This window comes from Triticum urartu, chromosome 3A (assembly GCF_056163025.1).
Source record: "Triticum urartu cultivar PI428250 chromosome 3A, HENAU_Tu73, whole genome shotgun sequence".
Lineage (NCBI taxonomy): Eukaryota > Viridiplantae > Streptophyta > Magnoliopsida > Poales > Poaceae > Triticum > Triticum urartu.
In genome coordinates, this window is record NC_141875.1 from 710,705,213 (window position 1) to 710,722,503 (window position 17,291).

Genomic DNA, 17,291 nt, shown 5'->3' on the forward strand with positions numbered 1-17,291 from the left:
GTGTAAATCTCTGCGAGATGAATATGAATGAACGCAATCATAAAAAGAATGGGAGAAGTATCAATCCTTCTTCGAAATTGTGGCATCGTCGCTTGGGCCACATTTCGAGGGGGAGAATGGAACGATTGATTAAAGAGGAAATACTTCATCCGCTAGATTTCTCCGATGCGGGCAATTGTATTGACTGTATTAAGGGAAAATATGTGAAAACAATTAAGAAAGGAGCAGTAAGAGCCACATCGGTCCTTGAACTTATTCATACTGACATATGCGGACCTTTTAACGTAAAGTCTATGGATGGTTTTGATTCCTTCATTACCTTCACAGACGATTTCTCTCGCTATGGCTACATTTACCCCATACATGATCGATCCAAAGCTTTGGACAAATTTAAGATTTATAAAGCCGAGGTTGAAAATCCACTCAACCTAAAGATCAAAGTAGTACTGTCTGATCGCGGGGGAGAATATTATGGCAGGCATGCTCCTTATGGGCAAATTCCAGCACCGTTCGCAAAATATCTTGCTGAAAATGGAATAATTGCCCAGTATTCAATGCCTGGTGAACCTCAGCAAAATGGTGTAGCTGAGCGTCTCAATCGCACTCTTATGGATATGGTACGTAGCATGCTTAGTCATGCAAACTTACCAGTAAGCCTTTGGATGGAGGCATTGAAAACAGCTGCACACATCCTAAATCTTGCTCCAACTAAGTCAGCACCGAGCACACCTTACGAGATGTGGGTGGGAAAGAAACCGAGCTTGAATTACTTGCGAGTGTGGGGCTGCCCGGCTGAAGCTAAAGCATTCAATCCACATATTAAGAAATTGGACCCAAAGACAGTCAGTTGTTTTTTCATTGGGTACCCTCATAGAGGAAAAGGATATCGCTTTTATTGCCCAGGTCATACCACCAAGTTTGTGGAAACCAGGCAAGCGGTGTTTTTTGAGGATAATGAAGTCATTGAGGTTAGGGCGATTGATCTTGAGGAGAAGCGGGTGTACGTTCCATCCCCGACTATCCAACAAAACTTTATCCCTATGCCTAATATGCATGAGACACCTACTGGTGATCCCGAACCTGAAGTGGATCCTCAATCTGATGAGGAGCCTCAGCATAATGAAGATCCTCAGCATGATGAGGATCCTCAGCCAAATGATGATCCTCAACCCAATGATAATCGTCAACCTTCTCGGGCAAGAGAAAATGCACATACTAATGAGCCTATGAGAAGATCACAACGGGAAAAGAAAAAGGCCATCTCTAGCGATTATGTCACTTTCATGTGTGAGGATGAAAATGACATAGGGAAGGCACAAGATCCGACCTCATATAAAGAAGCCACTAAAAGTGAAGACTCGTCCAAATGGTTGGTAGCCATGGAAGACGAATTGAAATCTATGAGCTCGAATGATGTTTGGGACTTAGTAGAAGTTCCTGATGGAGCCAAAAAGGGTAGGCTGCAAGTGGGTCTACAAAACCAAATATGATCCCAAAGGGAACATCGAAAGGTTCAAAGCGAGACTTGTAGCAAAAGGTTTTACACAGAGAGAAGGAATCGATTATAAGGAGACCTTCTTGCCTGTGTCATCCAAAGATTCTTTCAGAATTGTCATGGCACTTGTAGCTCATTATGATTTGGAGCTGCATCAAATGGATGCCAAGACGGCATTTCTGAATGGTGACTTAAAAGAAGAAGTTTACATGACTCAACCTGAAGGTTTTGTCGTGGAAGGAAAAGAACACATGGCATGTCGTTTAAATAAATCCATATATGGCTTGAGGCAAGCTTCAAGGCAGTGGTACCTCAAGTTCGACGAGATTATTAGAACTTTTGGTTTTAAAGAGAATGAAGTGGACAACTACATATATGTTAAATTTAAAGGCAGTAGGTTCACATTTTTAGTCCTATATGTGGATGATATTCTATTGGCTTGCAGCGATAAAGATATGTTGCATGAGACCAAAAGATTTCTGTCCTCAAAATTTGACATGAAGGATCTCGGTGAAGCCTCGTATGTCCTTGGCATCGAGATTCATCGAGATAGGTCCAAAGGAATATTAGGACTATCGCAAAAGGCATACTTTGAGAGAGTACTAAAGAAATTCAATATGCATAAGTGCTCTTCCTCACCTGCCCCCATAGTTAAGGGCGATAAGTTTGGGACTTTCCAGTGTCCGAGGAACCAAAATGAAACTGATCAGATGAAGTCGGTTCCTTATGCTTCGGCTGTCGGAAGCATCATGTATGCTCAAGTATGTACACGCCCTGACTTAGCTTTTGTAACCGGGATGCTTGGCAGATTTCAATCTAATCCAGGATCGGACCACTGGAAGGCCGCAAAGAAAGTCTTGCGTTATATGCAAGGTACTAAAAATTTCATTCTTACATATAGAAAGTCCGATAACCTGGAAGTTATTGGTTATTCAGACTCTGATCTTGCCGGGTGTGTGGATAGTATGAAATCCACGTCAGGTTATATATTCACACTCGCTGGAGGAGCCATATCGTGGAAAAGCTCCAAGCAAAAGATAGTTGCCTCATCTATGATGATGGCAGAATATCTAGCATGTTTTGAGGCCACCGGGCAGGCTGTATTCCTAAAGAATTTCATTCCCGGACTTAAAGTGGTTGACAGCATTTCCAAACCACTGACATTGTACTGCGATAATGAACCCGTAGTTTTCTATGCGAATAACAACAAGTCAAGTGCTGCTGCCAGGCACATTGACCTAAAGTACCATGTTTTTCAACATAGAATCCAGGATCAAACTATTAATGTTAAGCATATCAGTACGACACATATGCTTGCGGATCCGCTTACTAAAGGCTTACCACCCAATATATTTCGTGAGCATGTAGCCGGCATGGGATTATTGGAAGCCTCTTGATTCTGGAATTATGGGACCGCTAATATAAACCACTCCCAATAAGAAAAATGTTTCCTTTTCGAAATAGGATGTGTGCTATGAATATTGAGGTTCAATGGCTTTTCATCGGCTGTTGTAACACCTTACTCTGGTATATTATTCCTATGGAGAATGGACAAAAGTCATTGAGCCTAACGATCAAGGGGGAGAATGTTGGTATTGATCTAGAGGCCCAATGGGCCAAAACGAAAATAAAAGACCAGAAACAAAGTTATATTAAAGAGAGAAACAGGGAGGCCACGGACCAACGTTCGTACCCCTCGATCTCAACTTACGCGCCCTGATCGGGGGCACCCTAACCAACTATGGTTTTGGTCCGCTGTCGCCAGCGCACATAAAAAGATGGGGGAGCAGCCGACACCTACGCTAGACTAGTTCTCGTACGGTTTACTCCTGCTCCCCACATCCCTAAACCGTAACCGATCTGGGGGAGCGCTGCACGACGGGAAGATCATCTCCAAGCTCTGCCCCTGTTCCAGAGCAGTGCCGGTGGCGCCCGGAGGGACGCCGCTACCTGCAGCGAGCATCTTCACCGAGCCTGCATCAAGCCTGCATCGAGCAGGCACGGGACTTCGCACCGTCGACACCAATGGCTGCTTCCATTGGTGGTAAGAACCTAATCCATCTCTCTGATCTGTGCTATTAGGTGATCTAATGCGTGGCTTACGATCTGTTAAGTAGATCCTACGGGATTATAAATCTAACAAGTAGCACTCGTTGAAGTTGATCAAGATGCCAGCAAGCCAGCACCAGTAAAGTTTGATGGATGCTTGGGCCCTTCGTTGGCCGACGAGGTGACCAACTATCGATCATGGTAGAAGGCCACAACAATCGCTGGATCATTTGTGATTCTAGTGCTTCTTCCATACATAGTTTTTTTCGGCTTGCCTCTTACCAAGAACATGATGGAATTTAGCATTTATACATGTTAAAATGGAGGAAAAAACAAATGATTCGCTGGTAGAAAATGTGGATTACAATAGGTTGTCCGAATCAGAAAAAAACAAATTGAAATATTACATTTAGTGGTATAAGAACAAGAAACAAAAAGACATTCTATACATCTACTGTTCTCTACTTGCGCTTAACAACACCGACATAAGGTGAGGTTGGATTAAGGTGTTGGCGGCGCTCATCGGTGTCAAGTGTTATTAAACCTGGTCATTGTTTTTAGAAATAGCAACTGGCCTTTCAATTAGATACACACAGGAATTAATTTTGAAGCCATGCTGTGGCACCAAAAACATCTACATTTCTACAGTTCGGCCTCAACAAGAATTGCTGGCGGAAGGACGTCAACATTTTTCACCTCATTTGAAAGAGCCTCAGTTTCTCCTAGTCGCTGAACCTAGCTAGCCGGACAGCAGCGTCATACTATCGATCATGGCAGTAGGCCACAACAATCGCTGCATCATTTGTGAGTCTAGTGCTTCTTCTATATATAGTTTTTCCCGGCTTGCTTCTTAACGAGAACATGATGGAATTTAGCTTTTATACACGTTAATATGGAGGAAAGAACAAATAATTATTTGCTGATAGAAAACGTTTATTACAATAGGTCGTCCGAACCGGAAAAAACAAATTGAAAAATTACATTTAGGTAAGAAAAAGAAATAAAAAGCCATGATATGCATCTACTATAATAGTTTTCTACTTGCGCTTAACAACACCGACATAAGGAAGCTCTACCGAACCCAAGTAGATCTTGCCATTGCTTCTCTCCATAATCTCGGTGGGCCTCACCTTCTTTGGCCCTCTCATCTCCTCAACTATCTTCCCATCATTACCGACCCTGACTGCGAGACGATGACTATCACGACCAAAGGGCAACTCATTCTTCTCGCGGTGCAACGCCACCCAGTAGCCTCCTTTAGTGTCGGGCCTCACGTTATCTGGATAGCCGGGCAGGTCGGCAAAAGGCTCGGATGTGCCTGCGTTGACCCCTTTGATCCAGTGCCTCAGCAGCTTGCATGGTCCGGTAGATGCGACCACGAGATGGGTGCCGTCGGCGCTGAGCGCGACGCCGTTAGGGTACGTCATGCCCGCCTGGAGCACCGTGACATCCGATGTCCGTGGGTCGTAGCGCATGAGGCGGCCCGTCGAGTCCCCGGTGCGAGTCACCATCTCATGTTGTGACCTTTGATAGTTCATCGAGCTGTCGGTGAAGTAGACCTGACCCGTAACTTGATCGACGTCAACACCGTTGGTGAAGCGCAGAGGAAAACCGTCAACCTGGTTGACCAACACGGTGGCCTCCCCGCCGCCCGGCGCTACCCGCATCTGACCCTTGTACGCGTCGGCCACGTATAGGTCGCCCGATTTTTGGTTGAAGCGTAGGCCAAGCGGGCGGCCGCAGCGGCTCTCCCTGGCAGCCTCAGTCTCCGGGCTGAACTTGGACGGCGTGCAGGTCTTGCTATCATAGCCGGGTCCATATGCATAGGTAGTCCATCCTAGCTTTTCGCCATTCCACTTGAGGATCCGGCCGTCCGAGACGCCGCTGTAGGGGCCCTGGCCCTGGCCGTCGAAGGCGACGCTCTCCGGCCCTTTGACCGTCCCTCGCGGCAGTGGCAGCTGTTGGCTTCGTGAGGCATCGAAGCTTGTGGCGGCTAAGGCCCCGGGCATGAGAAGAAGCACGAGGATGACCAGCGTGACAGTGGTCTTGAGGAGGCGGCTCATGGAGCACCCCATGTCGTCGATCTGCTAGTTTCTCTCGCTGGCTCTTGGATCGATCTGGCCTACTTACGTGTTGTTGGTTAATTAGCGCTCCTCTGCTCTGGATGGCTTGGTTTGATGGAGAGATCCAAGCTGGAGACTGCCTCATTATATACTAGCGGTAGGCGGTAGCACTGATCGATCGAGGACTGGTGGTCCGAGTCGGCGCGTATGTGGTACGATAGAGGCCGAGTGGGTTTCGATCCTACATCGTACAACGTTTATGGAGGAAAACCGTTTCCGGATCCTGATGCTACGTAGTACGCGTACGCAGGTACGCACCAAAACGAGGAAGAGCACGCAACGGAACGGCCGAACGCACCCGTGAAATCGTGCTTGATCGTGAATCGTTTTCCTCACGCACGATTACAAAAAAAAAAGGTTGGTCCCCTAAAAAAAAGTTGAAAACAGAAACGGCTGGCATGCACTCTTGTCCCGGCCTAGCTCTCAAACGTCCGGCACGCACGCCGTCGAGTTTCCCAGCCGGAATCCGGCAACATCTCCCTCTGAACCTAGGCGCCGTCCGTCCACGTGCACCGAGTCCTCGTCTCCGACGGGCATGCATGCATGTCCGCGGGGCGGCCGGCCGTCCGTCGAGCACCAGCCGCGCCGACAAGCTAAGCTAGCCCTCCATATTTCTTCCTCTTTCTTCACCGATTCCGGCAAATTCGGAAGTTTCAACATCCATGGTAGCCTCCGTCGCTTCTTCTTCGTCTTCTTCTTTCTTCCCTGATTCCAGCAAAAGTCCGTGTTTTGAATATGTACGTGCTCCATTCTTTCATTAACGAAGCTCCAGTGTCGCCCATATCCACCAGCCGAGTCCTCGGAGCTCCCAGACTTTCACTATTTTTCTTCTTGCCCAACAAACGTTTCTCGTCTTGCCCAACCAACGCCAACGTTTAGAGGAGAGGAGAGGAGAGGAGCACACCGTACACATCAACTTTCCACACACCCAACCAAATCCTCGCACTCTACCGCACCTCCGCCATTGCCGGCCCCATCAACGTCTCCTCCTCTCAATCCAGTCACTGCCGCCGCCGATTTCATCATGTTGAATCGCTCATGTTCCTTTAATCTCTCGCCTTCCTCCTTGAAACAAGGCACACCATCAATTCTCTCGCAAAATGCATTAAACTGCCGTGGCTCTGCCCCATGCATGCATGCCGTCTCCTCCGCCATCACTCCCTTCCCTGTTCATGTCTCACGTAGATGGTCCTCCCAACCCGCTTTGATCCGTTGGCTGCAGCCTCCCCTCATGCGGGTCGGCCTCCCATCCGACGCCTCCCCGCGGTCTTACATGAAAACATACACTTCTTTTAGGTTCCTTGTACTTGCTATTCAGTGTTCCTACTCATTCTAGATTTTGCATGCTAAATGGGATTATCAGTTGTCTAGTTCTGTTGGAACATGAGGCGTTTCCTTAAAATGGGATGTTGACCAACACAAAAATGCTATTTAAGCACGTAGTAGCACTTGACATTCTGGTTTCATTCATCAATAAATTTCTGATTTGGGCATGTAATCGGTTGTTTAAATGGCTAGTACAATCATTCTTCCTTTGTTCCCAAATGTAAGTCTTTTTAGAGATTCCAACAAGGGACTACATACGGAGCAAAATGAATGAATCTGCACTCTAAAATATGTCTATATACATCCGTATGTTGTCGTCCATTTGAAATCTCTAAAAAGACTTATACTTAGCAATGGAGGGAGTAGTTTCCTGTAAAAATATGTGTATATGAACTTTTGGCATAGTACGTGTGTTATACACAGATCATAAGAGAGATACCTTAGTCTGTGTTGACAGATGCTGCCCTTAATTGCTATTATCAACAAATATATAATGTATGAATTTGGATAATAAAACCAGTCTCTTATTTTGAACCATTTAATTGTAATGAGTGATGTTTTGTGTGTTTGATTAATCCCATTTTCAGTCAAGAGTTGTCTTTGTCTGTTTCTCCATTAACCATGTTGATCACATGTCGTCTTCATGTCAATGATACATAACAATCTTGAAGCAAATAATATATGGCCACTTGCGTTATGCACAGATCAAAAGAGAGGTACCTTAACCTGTTTTAAATGGTGTTAACCTTAATTCATATGATCAACAAACAAATTTATATTCACATTTAGATGATAAATTCAGTCTCACCGGTTAGCAGTGGTGTAATTCATTTTCAGCCACTTAACTATAACAAGCGAAGTTGTGTGCATTTGATTCATGTCACTAGTCATTAACCAGTGCACCCTTACGGGTTAGCAATCTTGAGACATCATGCGTGTGTAATTAAAGCTTTACGCTTTTTTGTAGTTGATGTTTTCGTTAGTTACAAGTATTTTATTTTGAAGTATATTGTAAAGGATTGAACTATCTAAGTTCTTCACTGTAGGACATAAATAAAATTATAGTGGTTAAATTATTTTTATGGCATACAAAGTATGCATATGGTGTCAATGACTATTCTCTGTATTTTCAACATGTCAATGGCATGACAATCAATCTTAACCTGGTTAGTACTAACTTTGATGGAAATACTATTCAATTGCCAGCACTTTAGGATGGAACTACTTGGATAAATAAACTGATTAAACACAATTCAATTCCCAACTGTTTAAGATGATTTCAATTTAATTGTTGGAAGTTTTCACTGGTAATTTTTTGTTGAAAACTTATGATGATATTTTGAAAGGACCAGATTTATTTGTTGAAATTTATGGCGGATATTTTTTTTAAATTTTTGATGATTTTGTGAAATTTTTGCCCACTTTATATCTGAAAGTTTGTTTGTAATTTTTTGAAAGTTGTACAAACAGGTGGAAAGTTGGTTAAAGTCTTGAAGTTTGATATGACATTCCTGAATGTTAATCCAGGAAAATTTAAAATTACTGAAACTCTGGCAGTTTTTACTATGAAAGTTCATTTTTTTTAAGTTCACATGAATTAGAAAGTGCTTGTGTGGATTCTTGATCTAGGCTGTACTAGTTGCCGGTCAGAAAGTGACCGTGCGGCTTCTCATGAGCGGGTGACATCTCATATGATTAAGCCTCTCAAATAGTGCGTGCATATCCGATTAAGCCTCTCTTTTTTTTGTATGTGTGTATCAAGTCGTGTCCTTGACAAATTCCACTCTTTTCTTCCCAAAAAAGCCTTCTTTCTTCTTGGTCACTGAGTGACTGCATACCGAATATTATAAATTTCTTTTCTTATAACATCACGCAAATAGTACAATTCTCATGCTTGGAAAAATAAGTGCATTACCCAACTATTGAAATTTTAAACTTCTAAGGTTGCTAACCCTACATGTTGAGATAGAGCTTTGTCCCTTTGGTTAATTGAAACCTACAGGTCGAACTTAAAACCTACATTTATTTTATGAAATTGGGATCCTAATTAGATACCGAGGGGACATGATAATTAGATTGGTAATCAAAGCTTCGAATGAACAACGCGAGATTAATGTTGCAGAATCTGGTGTTCTTAAATATTTGAGTCTAGCTAGTACTGTGTGATTAGCACACAGTCCAGGGTGCACATTTAAAATAAACTAGATGATACCCCGCGCGTTGCTGCGGGAATATATGCTAAAAACAAAAATAACTGAATGCTACTTCAAATAAATGTTCAGATAAGAAAACATTTTTGAGGAACCTATGTTCGGGAAAAGTATGAAGCATGAAGCACATGTAGTAATATGCCTTAAGACCATGCTTAGTAGTAGAACACCGTTATCACATGGCAATACAATTTTTTGCGGGGGCAATACAAAAAATTAGCCGGTATAACTATCATAATAAAGTACACTTCACACTGAATAAAACATTCATTTACCCAAAAAATTATGCTCCGAAGTATCAACAAAGGGACATACTATATAACTTGGTTACAGTGATGACGCGAACTATAGTTGATTTGACACCTCCTAGTAAACCAAGAAGGGTTCAAATGTTACAGCTATATTGTAGGCAGTATGTATTGGCAAATTACGCTTGGTGTTTGCCAAAATTTCACTAGTTGTGAGTTATGACTTGTAAGTTTAGATAACAGCTCACCCACTAAAATCTTGATGTATGATTCTCATCATTCTCCTTGATCACCATATGTCTCTTAAATATAGAAACATGCTTTATCTTACTAGGAGACATGCAAGGTTCAAACAAACAACAAAAAGTGCGTGTGTTTTAAAAACTATCAGCAGGAATGCGGTAGCATAACAATCTCTTATTCTTGATTCCTATTTATTTTTCTGCGTTATCGGAGAAAAGGGAAGAAAATATGCATGGTAAAGATGAAGAATTATATCCTTGGGTGATCCTACATAAACAAAGTTTATAGTAACGTGAAGATACCAATAAATGACCAATCATTTTTTCATGATTCTTTATATGTAATTCTTTCTCGACCTTCATTCCGTTTGTACCCAATGAAGGCAAATCTACATGTAGAAGTGCGTATTTCATAAGTACATATCATATACTCGTAATAACATGATGTAACTGAAAGGAAAAACTAATTAAGTTTTACATGCAAGCAAGTAAATAACTATAGTAACAGTAATGTGCTAGTGTGGCACGGCACAAAACAACAAAAATACATATATGTTCGCTTTCTCTGCTTCCTCGACCGTGGCTCCATGAAGAGCATGTAGCAGGCGGTACCATGAAGGCATACAGATCTGCAAAGAAAAATAATTGAAAATGCATGAAGTAGCAGATCCTACTCAAATAATATGGCAACCAAAGGATTTGGAGGTCGAGAAAAAAGCATGAAAGACCAGAGCTAGATCAAAAAACACACCAACAAAAATCTTGAAGGATAAAAAATAGACTTGCCACCAGTAGTACTTACTCGGAGAAGGAATTAATTCTCCTTATGTATAATAAACAAGCTAATTGGGAGAGAGGAGGCGCACCAAATAGTTGAGTGAAAACAGGGCGAGAGAAGGAGCAATAAATAATTGAGGGAACTGAACATGCAAAAGAAGGGAAAAAAGGCACCTTGTGGTTGCCTTTGCTGCAGCTTCAGCTATCGATCTGCAATGATGATCTGCCACTCATGTTGACCGACACGGTGGAAGATGCATGCTACGGCCTCGTCGGAAGAGCGCGTCCATTGGTCTGCACCGGCTTGCACACTGCCTGGCGTCATTAGCGGTTTCTGTTGCGGTGGCGCCGTCGGCGAAGTTGATGACTCGGTGGGTATTCAACCGGCTGAGGCAGCGTCGGCGCGACACTGCCAGGTAAGTCAGCATACCTTAGCCACTCCCACTCTTGGCTCTCTGCAACCAACTAAATCCTCATCTCCTCGGGCAGGATCCGAGAGGCGTTGGAAGCGACCAAGCCATCCATGACATAGGTAGCTGATGGCTGATACGAGAGATGCATGGATTCGTAATAGGAGACACATGTTGGAGAGGATGGGATCGATGCCCCTCCACTGTTGAAATTTAGCAGGGGCGAGGGGAAGTCATCCGAGAACCGGCGGAGTCGATGCTTCTGGCAGCAGAGTCGTGGACTCGTGATGGAGGTGGCCGGGGTTGGGCGCATCGATGGTGCGGGTAGCAGCGTTGTCCCGAGGTATCAGCATCTCATCTTGACGGAGGATCTGACCGCTGCGTTAATTCCTTATTATTTTCTGCCCAACGGTGATATAATTTGGAGTTAATTTTTGCATGAAAATTGATCAAACCAACGTAGGTTAATTTTTGTGCAATTTAATTTAATTATGATGTTCTTTTCCTTTACTTATGACATTTCGAAACATGACAGCTTCCGGTTCTCGTGGCCTCGAGATCGAGCCACTTACTAGGAATAACTTCCAATCGTGGAAGAACTCGTTGCTTTTCCATCTCGGATGGCATGAGGTTCACCTCGCACTGAGGGAAAGTAAACCAGTGGAACCCGCAAAGGGTGCCACTGGGTATGCTGAGCTTAAGAAAGATTATGATACTAAAGTTGAGAAGTGGGAGAGGTCAAACAGAATGGCGCTCCTAATTATGAACTTCTCCATCTCGACTGAGATTAAAGGGGCTATTCCTGCCAATGAAAGTGCCGCCGAATATTTGAAATTGGTGGAAGAACAATTTAAGGGCTCCAAGAAAGTGTATGAAGATGATCTTTTGCACAAGCTGCTTGCAAAATATGACGGGCATGGAAATGTGAGGGAGCACATCTTAAGTATGAGCAATTCCACGGCAAAGCTTAAAACCATGAAGTGTGACTTGAACGAAGAGCTTCTGGTGCTCCTAGTTTTTAGGTCACTACCCTCACAATTCAATCCATTCAAGATAAACTATAACTCTCTTGAAACCAAATGGAAACTATCTGAACTCATTGCACATTGCGTTCAGGAGGAAGAGAGAATGAAGAGTGAGCAGAAAGATCAAGCTCTCCATGTTAACTCTGCAAAGAGGAAGCATGAGAACCATGCTCATAACAATAATGTGCCCAACAAAAATCAGTATTCCGAAAAGAATCCTCCAAAGCCTAAGCAATGCAACGAGGCAAGTTGTTCACGTCCCGCACCTTCAGTGGCTACTTCAGTTAATCTTACAAATGCCGCTGGAGAAAGACTTTGCAATTTTTGCAAGCAGCCAAATCATTTCAAGGCGGACTGTCCAGGTTTTCTTAAGTGGCTGAATAAAAAGGGTAAGGATGAGATCACTCTTGTAGATGAATCTCTATATGTTGATTTTTCTGAATCTACATGGTGGATTGACTCAGGTGCGACTGTTCATGTCGCGAATTCTTTGCAGGGATTCCATATAAGCCATACCCTAAAGGGAACAACAAGACTTAATGTCGCGAATGGGAAGGAGGCTGAAGTTGAAGCCGTGGGCTCCCTCACCTTGAAGTTGCACACTGGTTTCCTACTTCAGCTCAAGGACGTTCTTCATGTGCCTACTTTGAGTAGGAGTTTGATTTCAGTTTCATGTTTAGATGATTTTGGATTTCATTGTACCTTCGGGGAGAAACAATGTTTTTTAAAGTATTGTAATAAGGATGTTGGTCTCGCCGTCCGACGAGGCAAACTTTATATGTTAAATCTTTCCGGTTATCCTATGTGTGTAAATCTCTGCGAGATGAATATGAATGAACGCAATCATAAAAAGAATGGGAGAAGTATCAATCCTTCTTCGAAATTGTGGCATCGTCGCTTGGGCCACATTTCGAGGGGGAGAATGGAACGATTGATTAAAGAAGAAATACTTCATCCGCTAGATTTCTCCGATGCGGGCAATTGTATTGACTGTATTAAGGGAAAATATGTGAAAACAATTAAGAAAGGAGCAGTAAGAGCCACATCGGTCCTTAAACTTATTCATACTGACATATGCGGACCTTTTAACGTAAAGTCTATGGATGGTTTTGATTCCTTCATTACCTTCACAGACGATTTCTCTCGCTATGGCTACATTTACCCCATACGTGATCGATCCAAAGCTTTGGACAAATTTAAGATTTATAAAGCCGAGGTTGAAAATCAACTCAACCTAAAGATCAAAGTAGTACGGTCTGATCGCGGGGGAGAATATTATGGCAGGCATGCTCCTTATGGGCAAATTCCAGCACCGTTCGCAAAATATCTTGCTGAAAATGGAATAATTTCCCAATATTCAATGCCTGGTGAACCTTAGCAAAATGGCGTAGCTGAGCGTCTCAATCGCACTCTTATGGATATGGTACGTAGCATGCTTAGTCATGCGAACTTACCAGTAAGCCTTTGGATGGAGGCATTGAAAACAGCTGCACACATCCTAAATCTTGCTCCAACTAAGTCAGCGCCGAGCACACCTTACGAGATGTGGGTGGCAAAGAAACCGAGCTTGAATTACTTGCGAGTGTGGGGCTGCCCGGCTGAAGCTAAAGCATTCAATCCACATATTAAGAAATTGGACCCAAAGACAGTCAGTTGTTTTTTCATTGGGTACCCTCATAGAGGAAAAGGATATCACTTTTATTGCCCAGGTCATACCACCAAGTTTGTGGAAACCAGGCAAGCGGTGTTTTTTGAGGATAATGAAGTCATTGAGGTTAGGGCGATTGATCTTGAGGAGAAGCGGGTGTACGTTCCATCCCCGACTATCCAACAGAACTTTATCCCTATGCCTAATATGCATGAGACACCTACTGGTGATCCCAAACCTGAAGTGGATCCTCAATCTGATGAGGAGCCTCAGCATAATGAAGATCCTCAGCATGATGAGGATCCTCAGCCAAATGATGATCCTCAACCCAATGATAATCGTCAACCTTCTCGGGCAAGAGAAAATGCACATACTAATGAGCCTATGAGAAGATCACAACGGGAAAAGAAAAAGGCCATCTCTAGCGATTATGTCACTTTCATGTGTGAGGATGAAAATGACATAGGGAAGGCACAAGATCCGACCTCATATAAAGAAGCCACTAAAAGTGAAGACTCGCCCAAATGGTTGGTAGCCATGGAAGACGAATTGAAATCTATGAGCTCGAATGATGTTTGGGACTTAGTAGAAGTTCCTGATGGAGCCAAAAGGGTAGGCTACAAGTGGGTCTACAAAACCAAATATGATTCCAAAGGGAACATCGAAAGGTTCAAAGCAAGACTTGTAGCAAAAGGTTTTACACAGAGAGAAGGAATCGATTATAAGGAGACCTTCTCGCCTGTGTCATCCAAAGATTCTTTCAGAATTGTCATGGCACTTGTAGCTCATTATGATTTGGAGCTGCATCAAATGGATGCCAAGACGGCATTTCTGAATGGTGACTTAAAAGAAGAAGTTTACATGACTCAACCTGAAGGTTTTGTCGTGGAAGGAAAAGAACACATGGCATGTCATTTAAAGAAATCCATATATGGCTTGAGGCAAGCTTCAAGGCAGTGGTACCTCAAGTTCGACGAGATTATTAGAACTTTTGGTTTTAAAAAGAATGAAGTGGACAACTACATATATGTTAAATTTAAAGGCAGTAGGTTCACATTTTTAGTCCTATATGTGGATGATATTCTATTGGCTTGCAGCGATAAAGATATGTTGCATGAGACCAAGAGATTTCTGTCCTCAAAATTTGACATGAAGGATCTCGGTGAAGCCTCGTATGTCCTTGGCATCGAGATTCATCGAGATAGGTCCAAAGGAATATTAGGACTATCGCAAAAGGCATACTTTGAGAGAGTACTAAAGAAATTCAATATGCATAAGTGCTCTTCCTCACCTGCCCCCATAGTTAAGGGCGATAAGTTTGGGACTTTCCAGTGTCCGAGGAACCAAAATGAAACTGATCAGATGAAGTCGGTTCCTTATGCTTCGGCTGTCGGAAGCATCATGTATGCTCAAGTATGTACACGCCCTGACTTAGCTTTTGTAACCGGGATGCTTGGCAGATTTCAATCTAATCCAGGATCGGACCACTGGAAGGCCGCAAAGAAAGTCTTGCGTTATATGCAAGGTACTAAAAATTTCATTCTTACATATAGAAAGTCCGATAACCTGGAAGTTATTGGTTATTCAGACTCTGATCTTGCCGGGTGTGTGGATAGTATGAAATCCACGTCAGGTTATATATTCACACTCGCTGGAGGAGCCATATCGTGGAAAAGCTCCAAGCAAAAGATAGTTGCCTCATCTATGATGATGGCAGAATATCTAGCATGTTTTGAGGCCACCGGGCAGGCTGTATTCCTAAAGAATTTCATTCCCGGACTTAAAGTGGTTGACAGCATTTCCAAACCACTGACATTGTACTGCGATAATGAACCCGTAGTTTTCTATGCGAATAACAACAAGTCAAGTGCTGCTGCCAGGCACATTGACCTAAAGTACCATGTTTTTCAACATAGAATCCAGGATCAAACTATTAATGTTAAGCATATCAGTACGACACATATGCTTGCGGATCCGCTTACTAAAGGCTTACCACCCAATATATTTCGTGAGCATGTAGCCGGCATGGGATTATTGGAAGCCTCTTGATTCTGGAATTATGGGACCGCTAATATAAACCACTCCCAATAAGAAAAATGTTTCCTTTTCGAAATAGGATGTGTGCTATGAATATTGAGGTTCAATGGCTTTTCATCGGCTGTTGTAACACCTTACTCTGGTATATTATTCCTATGGAGAATGGACAAAAGTCATTGAGCCTAACGATCAAGGGGGAGAATGTTGGTATTGATCTAGAGGCCCAATGGGCCAAAACGAAAATAAAAGACCAGAAACAAAGTTACATTAAAGAGAGAAACAGGGAGGCCACGAACCAACGTTCGTACCCCTCGATCTCAACTTACGCGCCCTGATCGGGGGCACCCTAACCAACTATGGTTTTGGTCCCCTGTCGCCAGCGCACATAAAAAGATGGGGGAGCAGCCGGCACCTACGCTAGACTAGTTCTCGTACGGTTTACTCCTGCTCCCCACATCCCTAAACCCTAACCGATCTGGGGGAGCGCTGCACGACGGGAAGATCATCTCCAAGCTCTGCCCCTGTTCCAGAGCAGTGCCGGTGGCGCCCGGAGGGACGCCGCTACCTGCAGCGAGCATCTTCACCGAGCCTGCATCAAGCCTGCATCGAGCAGGCACGGGACTTCGCACCGTCGACACCAATGGCTGCTTCCATTGGTGGTAAGAACCTAATCCATCTCTCTGATCTGTGCTATTATGTGATCTAATGCCTGGCTTACGATCTGTGAAGTAGATCCTACGGGATTATAAATCTAACAAGTAGCACTCGTTGAAGTTGATCAAGATGCCAGCAAGCCAGCACCAGTAAAGTTTGATGGATGCTTGGGCCCTTCGTTGGCCGACGAGGTGACCAACTATCGATCATGGCAGAAGGCCACAACAATCGCTGGATCATTTGTGATTCTAGTGCTTCTTCCATACATAGTTTTTTTCGGCTTGCCTCTTACCAAGAACATGATGGAATTTAGCATTTATACATGTTAAAATGGAGGAAAAAACAAATGATTCGCTGGTAGAAAATGTGGATTACAATAGGTTGTCCGAATCAGAAAAAAACAAATTGAAATATTACATTTAGTGGTATAAGAACAAGAAACAAAAAGACATTCTATACATCTACTGTTCTCTACTTGCGCTTAACAACACCGACATAAGGTGAGGTTGGATTAAGGTGTTGGCGGCGCTCATCGGTGTCAAGTGTTATTAAACCTGGTCATTGTTTTTAGAAATAGCAACTGGCCTTTCAATTAGATACACACAGGAATTAATTTTGAAGCCATGCTGTGGCACCAAAAACATCTACATTTCTACAGTTCGGCCTCAACAAGAATTGCTGGCGGAAGGACGTCAACATTTTTCACCTCATTTGAAAGAGCCTCAGTTTCTCCTAGTCGCTGAACCTAGCTAGCCGGACAGCAGCGTCATACTATCGATCATGGCAGTAGGCCACAACAATCGCTGCATCATTTGTGAGTCTAGTGCTTCTTCTATATATAGTTTTTCCCGGCTTGCTTCTTAACGAGAACATGATGGAATTTAGCTTTTATACACGTTAATATGGAGGAAAGAACAAATAATTATTTGCTGATAGAAAACGTTTATTACAATAGGTCGTCCGAACCGGAAAAAACAAATTGAAAAATTACATTTAGGTAAGAACAAGAAATAAAAAGCCATGATATGCATCTACTATAATAGTTTT

The 17,291-nt window shown here is 43.2% G+C and overlaps 2 pseudogenes; one reads left to right on the forward strand and one right to left on the reverse strand.

The window, feature by feature from the left end:
* Positions 1 to 4,581: 4,581 nt before the first annotated feature.
* Positions 4,582 to 5,619, reverse strand: LOC147981984 (protein STRICTOSIDINE SYNTHASE-LIKE 10 pseudogene; annotated as a pseudogene).
* A 5,789-nt stretch (positions 5,620 to 11,408) lies between these two features.
* On the forward strand, positions 11,409 to 12,309 carry LOC147981985 (uncharacterized; annotated as a pseudogene).
* Positions 12,310 to 17,291: the final 4,982 nt, after the last annotated feature.